Below are 6,771 nucleotides of genomic sequence, written 5' to 3'. Positions count from 1 at the left end.
ATTTACCTTCATTGAAATAACCACAGACTCGGGAGAAAGTTTCAACACTTTACCTATGCAATATTCTGTGAACTGACAGCCACAATAGTGAAAGTAAAGACTTTTCGAGTATGAAAATAACTATTAAAGCAATAATTTTCTAGACATTGGTACCTGGGAAGGGTGAGAAAGGGAAACGGTACAATGACATACCCATACAGATTATATTTACCTAGAACAGTGCGAGGAAAAACCCTGGCCACGAGCTGGAACAAGAAAAAGGGCTCCCGACTAATCAAGTGCCAACAAGACAGGTGCAGGTCAGGACAGGTATCCTCAGCTAAGGGCAAAAATGCTCGGAACCCAACTGGATCATCAAATCTTCTCCCTTGGTAAACTCCTGATTCTTCTAACAGAGTGCTCGACTAGCACCCTGCTCTCGATTCTCCTTCAGCATACTTTGGTTCAGTGACAGGTCTGTGACAAGTTTGACAATCTAACTGACTAAGCCTACCTTATTTATTCTATTTTCCAGGGAAATGTACCACCACCCAGTGTTGGAAATTTGTGTATTCCATTCATTTGATTGGTCAGAAAGACGAGGAGAGGTCATCACACCATACCAGTATGAAGTAATTTTCATTCAATAAAATTGATCAATGTTCCCTCCCATAATTTACTCTCCCATAGGTTTGATTCCACCCAGCAATAATTGTATCAATATCATCTACATTGTATTTAAACAGTTCATATTTCTTTCTTTTGTGGGGTCAGACGGTCATCTTCCCAGGAACATCACAGGTAAGACGGGTTTTGGCAGCTGTTCAATGACACTGCTCCAGGTCTCTCAATGCTCAAAGTATATGCGCAGAGGGATTTTCAATATGGCGATTCGAGTCACCCTTGAGGCCCAAATACGAGCTATCAGCAAAGTTAAAGGAAAACATATTAGAATACAAAAATAAATGAATGCACTCTATACCACTTATTTCTACTCTAACCCCATTACTTTATTTTAACTATAGTATTAATAGTTAGGCAGAACATTCAGGGGCAAATTTACAAGCCCCTTACGCCAGAGTTGCGCGGCCGTTGCGTCACTTGTGGGATGCAGTGGCGGAGCAAAGCCAGCGCCATGCTGCGGGCTATTTACAACGTGACGCATCTGAGAGATAGGTCACCTTGTAAAGCCCTGCGCCACATGTGGGCATTCCTGTGCAGGGGGGCGTTCCGGTGCAGGAACGCCTCCTAAAAGTGGCTGAGTGAAATCTACAAGATTTCACTCACTCACTTTTAAGGCCATGCTGCGTCAAAACCCTGCGCCTGCTTGAAGCAGGCATAAGGATTGACACAGCATGTTAGGGATAGGGGCACCCCGAGCCTTGCTGGAGCTGCGTCGTGCTTGCGACGCAACTCCAGCAATGTGCCGCCTTTCCCCCGGGGGATGCGACACGCACCTGCCCATCCTTGCACCACGGGGCGCCGTATTGTAAATGCGACGCATCAGTGGTGGCGCACAGATGGGCAGATGCATCGCCACTCTTCTGGCGCATCCCTGCTGATTAGCAGAGATGAGCCAGAAGTAGTACATCTGTCCCTACAAGTTTAGTTTAAGCAGGAGCATGTGCATAAATATGTGAGATATGAAGCGGCCATCTTGGCACTAGTGCGCAGCTGCAAGAATTCCGACCAAAAGGGATTGATACGTCACACCACGTAGATGTGGTAGACGCATGTGCAAAAAGAGTTACCGCGTTTTCGGCGGCCATTTTAAGTCACTCTGGTTACTGTTAGTAAAAGCAAAAAAGCAAGCTTCCCCTTCCTACCAGAAAATGTTGCTTATTGTAATTATTAGTAAAACAAAATATGTTGATTAATTAGTTGCATGAATGCAAGCAAGACTTTTTACGTATGAAATCTTGCTCCATCAGTAGGCAATTGTAAAATATGAAGAAAACAAAACAAAAACAATACGATAGAGAGGGATCCTAGGGGATATTTTGAGACCTGGCGTGGACACAGCCCCCAATAACTTGACTTATAACCAACAGGAATGTCCACAGGTCTAATAATAGAAAGAGAGATTACCTCAGTGACATATAATCCTAGCAATATCTCTTGCAAGTACAAGAAATCAGTAACATCCTTAACATTAAGGAAAATAAGGAAAACCCATCAGTCACCACTCGATACCTCCCTGGTCATCATCTGGGACTCCTTATGATGTTACCATTGTGTGACATACATGATGATACTATGGACCTGGTGACAGTGTCCTACATCTAATAATGTCACACTAGATGTACTCCCAGATGTTAGCTGGTATAGAGAAGTGATGGGAACAGAAATTGCAGTGCACAAAAAGAAATTGTAAGCAAAAAGTGATTTAAAATTGGGTAGATGAGAGAGACACTATGCTGTATTATTTCCACTAAATGCCCAAGATTAAAAACAGAGCAACATCAGGCAGTTCTAGCAAATATCTACCAAAGTTAGTGTTCTTAGGTCGACATGGTTCAGCAATATCAATCGACCCCTTTGTCCTTGCCTTCCTCAGGACCTTATGAAATATAATTGCTACTGCAATGTGTGACAAACACAAGAATGTGAGTAAAATGAAAAAATATCACCTGAGTTTGAAGGTGTATATCAGTATCCTTCTGCATGTGGGTTATTAGACTACTAGAATAGATAAAAAGTTTACTGTTACTGATTTGCAGGTAATCTGTCAAAGAGGTAAAAATTGCAGGTGTCTCAAAAATTAAACATCCCAAAAAGGCTATAATGCCTTACATTAACGTATGTAATCGAGAATTATTAAGTCAAATCCATCATGTTATATCCTTTACATCAATGTATTGATATCCCCACTTACATATTTTGCAGGAGGATTAAGCCTCACCTCACCTGGCTGCAGCTCAGGGATAGGAAGCACCGCTCTATAAAAATCAGGGAAAACGCAACATAAGACAAAATCGAATATCCTGCTGTCCCTGATAAGCTTAGGAAAGTCCAGACGTACAATTCTCAAAAAATACTTTATCAAATATTGTAAGGGATTAACTTTGTGATCAGACCGTTTCCCCATATCTTTTTCAATGTATTTGTTTCATCCTGCGTGACCCCATACCACATGAGGCATAAGAACTACACAAGTTGGTTCGAAACCCACTCGAATAGTTTGTAAATGGTTGCCACATTCTCCATTTCCTGCATCGCCACTTTCTCTTTCATCAACTCTACCCCAAAGATGTGGCTATAAGTTGGAGGTTATGCGTCTCAGTCTGCCATTAACACTTTTTAACTGGTATTACAGTCTTTGGTGATGAGCGCTCAAAGAAGGGGGAGCTGTAGATGAAACTCACGGCACAAGAAGGTACTGTTCAGTACGGCCATGGATTATAGACCCCACACCCGTAGCCCTACGCATTGCATTCAAAAGTAAAAACTAACGCTTGCCGAGTGTTGAAGTGCCCATATTCATGCTCCTTACCTCTCCGTCGGTACTTCCAGCTGGCTGCCAAACCGACTGGGGAGGTACCGGGCAGTGTTCGGGAGTTCTCTTTTATCCCCGCCATTTCCTGAAATGCAGTTCCACATCACGTGTTACAAACACGTGATGCCCCATAGTATTCTGGGAAATGTAGTCTGATAAAATCGCGTAAAAAATAAACTAATGTAATCTTAATAGTTATAGCGGCAGGGCTTCAAACCGAATAACGAAATGTTTAAATTAGTAACTTCTTTGCCATATCGTAAAGTGAATATTTACACATATTGATATATGTAGTAGAAACATTTTTATTTTCAAATTCAAAAAATGCTACAAATGAATGCCATATGAGTGTTATGTTCCAATGTAAATTCGGAGAACCACGAGCCACATGTAAATTTCAGTGATGTGAAGCCCACTTCATTTTTCATTATTCACAAGACAAGCACTGTATTAATCTTGACAAAACTAACAATCCCTTAATGTAAGGGGGCCTAGTTAATTTATAACCAGATAGTAATCGAATAGACCTTAACACTCTGTATAGTGTTGAAGGTTGACTAAACACTGAATCATTTGTACAAGAGCGGAGTAGACCTTATAGAATATAGGTCAACTACTAACTTACTCTTCTAAATAGAAATCGGATATTTAATGAACGAACCCCATCTATCACATGGTCACAGTGTTGTCAATGGAATTTCGTCATTTAAGCCAGTCTTATTACAACCCAGCCTGAACACCCACTTTTGTTCTTTTAACAGTATATATATCTCACCATCAAGCCAGCCAATAAAGGCGGGGCTATAGTCTTGCTAGATACGAGCACATACCGTGCAGAATGCCTCAGACAACTTAATGACAAAAAATCCTACCGTCCACTGCCGATGGATCCCACAGCCAGAATTAAAACAACTATTGCTAAAATGGTGGAAGAGGCATTGGCAGAAGGATGGATTATTAGGAGTGAGGCACAATTTCTCTGCACTGAGCATCCTGTTATGCCCTATTTTTACATTCTACCAAAGGTGCATAAAATACAGTGACCACCTCCGGGACGCCCAATTATATTAGGTATAGGATCCATCCTGGAACCACTTTCCACTTTTGTGGACCATTTTTTATGCCCGATGGTCAAAGAGATGCCCACTTTCCTGCAAGACACTGGTGACGTCCTAGGTCTTTTACCAGGGATTGATTTCAATACAAAAACAGACTACCTGGTTTCATTTGATGTTGAATCTCTATACACATCGATCCCTCAGGATGATACCTTAGAAACCATCACCACCCTATTGATGGAGAGGGACCTTGACTCAATCACCCCGGTTAGTTTTATCATGGCATGTGCCACTCTTTCCATGAAAGAAAACTTCTTCAGATTCGAAGATACAGTATTTTTACAAACCTCCGGCACGAGCATGGGGAGTGTTTTTGCTCCTAGTCTAGCGAACCTCTATGTTCATATCTTTGAGCAAGAACACATCCTGACATCATCAAATCTCTTTTGCGACTCAGTCCGTGTGTGAAAACGCTATATTGATGACTTTTTTGTCATATGGCGTGGGAACCCAGAAGATCTGCAGAGTTTCCTCAACTGGTTTAACAGTAGGAATGATTTTCTACGCTTCAACATAGAGTTTGATAAGAAACAGCTAGCTTTTTTGGATCTACTGATCTTAGCAACACCTTCAGGCCTCCAGTCTGAACTCTATAAGAAACCCATGTCCCGAAACTCATTGCTACGCTACGATAGCTATCATCCCAAGTCCCTAAGGGATAATCTTTCTTATGGGCAATTCTTAAGAGTCCAAAGGAATTGTTCTACTAAAGATGGATTTAAAACACACTCTGCTATTCTCTCCAACCAATTGAGTGGTAGGAAGTATCCTAGGAAATTGATACGCCGTTCCCTCAAACGTGCAGTTAACAATATTCGGGAAGCACTTCTTGAACCACCGACACCGAAACAGAGTCTGCAACGATTGACGTTTGTTAACACCTAGAGCACCATGTCTAATAGTATTCGGTAGTTAATAAGAAAACATTGGTCCATACTGAATACAGGTGAAGAAACTATACAACCTCCATTATTTGCATTTAATTGAGGACCAAACATAAGGTATCAATTGGTCGATACGAGGCCAAAAAATGCAACACAACATCAGGTTGGAACTCTGTGGGATTTGCCTGCTGTACAGGGCCACCATCCTTGTGGCACCTGTGCAGCTTGTCCACAAACTAGTAGATCACTCACGATTGACATTGGTACTGATCGACCATGGCAACAAAAAAGATTCTCGAACTGCAACAGTGAGAGATTGATTTATATGATTACCTGTCCTTGCCAACTAAGATATGGTGGTATGACGACCCAGAAGGTCAAACTTCGAATTTCAGAACATAAAAGCACTGTACGATTCAAAAAACAAGGAACACAACTGACCAGTCATTTGCTAGAGGCTAAACACAATCCGACCGTCTTTAAATGGACAGTCCTAGAACAGCCATTTATCCCAGACCACGTGAAAAGTGGGTGTTCAGGTTGGGTTGTAACAAGACTAGCTTACATGACGAAATTCCATGAGCAACACTGTGACCATGTGATAGATGGAGTTTGTTCATTAAATATCTGGTTTCTATTTAGAAGAGTACCTTAGTAGTTGACCTATATTCTATATGGTCTACTCCGCTCTTGTACAAATGATTCAGTATTTAGTCTACCTTAAACACTATACAGAGTTTGATCACATTTATATCTGTGCCAAAAAAGTTAAGGTCTATTCCATTACTATCTGGCTATAAATGAACTAGGCCCCCTTACATTAAGGGTTTGTTCGTTTTGTCGAGATTAATAAAGTTTTTGTCTAGTGAATAATGAAAAATGAAGTGGGCTTCACATCACTGAAATTTACACGTGGCTCGTGGTTCTCCGAATTTACATTGGAACATAACACTCATATGGCATTCATTTGTAGCATTTTTAGAATTTAAAAAAAAAAAAATGTTCTACTACATATATCAGTAAATGTGTAAATATTCACTTTAGGATATGGCAAAGAAGTTACTAATCTAAACATTTTGTTATGCGGTTTTAAGCCCTGCCGCTATAACGATTAAGATTACATTAGTTTATTTTTTACGCGATCTTATCAGACTACATTTCCCAGAATACTATCGGGCATCACGTGTTTTTAACAAGTGAAGCGGAACTGCATTTCAGGAAATGGCGGGGATAAAAGAAAACTCCCGAACACTGCCCTGTACCTCCCCAGTCGGTTTGGCAGCCAGCTAGAAAT

Source organism: Lissotriton vulgaris, chromosome 3_1, assembly GCF_964263255.1.
Source record: "Lissotriton vulgaris chromosome 3_1, aLisVul1.2, whole genome shotgun sequence".
NCBI lineage: Eukaryota > Metazoa > Chordata > Amphibia > Caudata > Salamandridae > Lissotriton > Lissotriton vulgaris.
The sequence above is the reverse complement of the archived record's forward strand: the minus strand, read 5'-3'. Positions refer to the sequence as shown.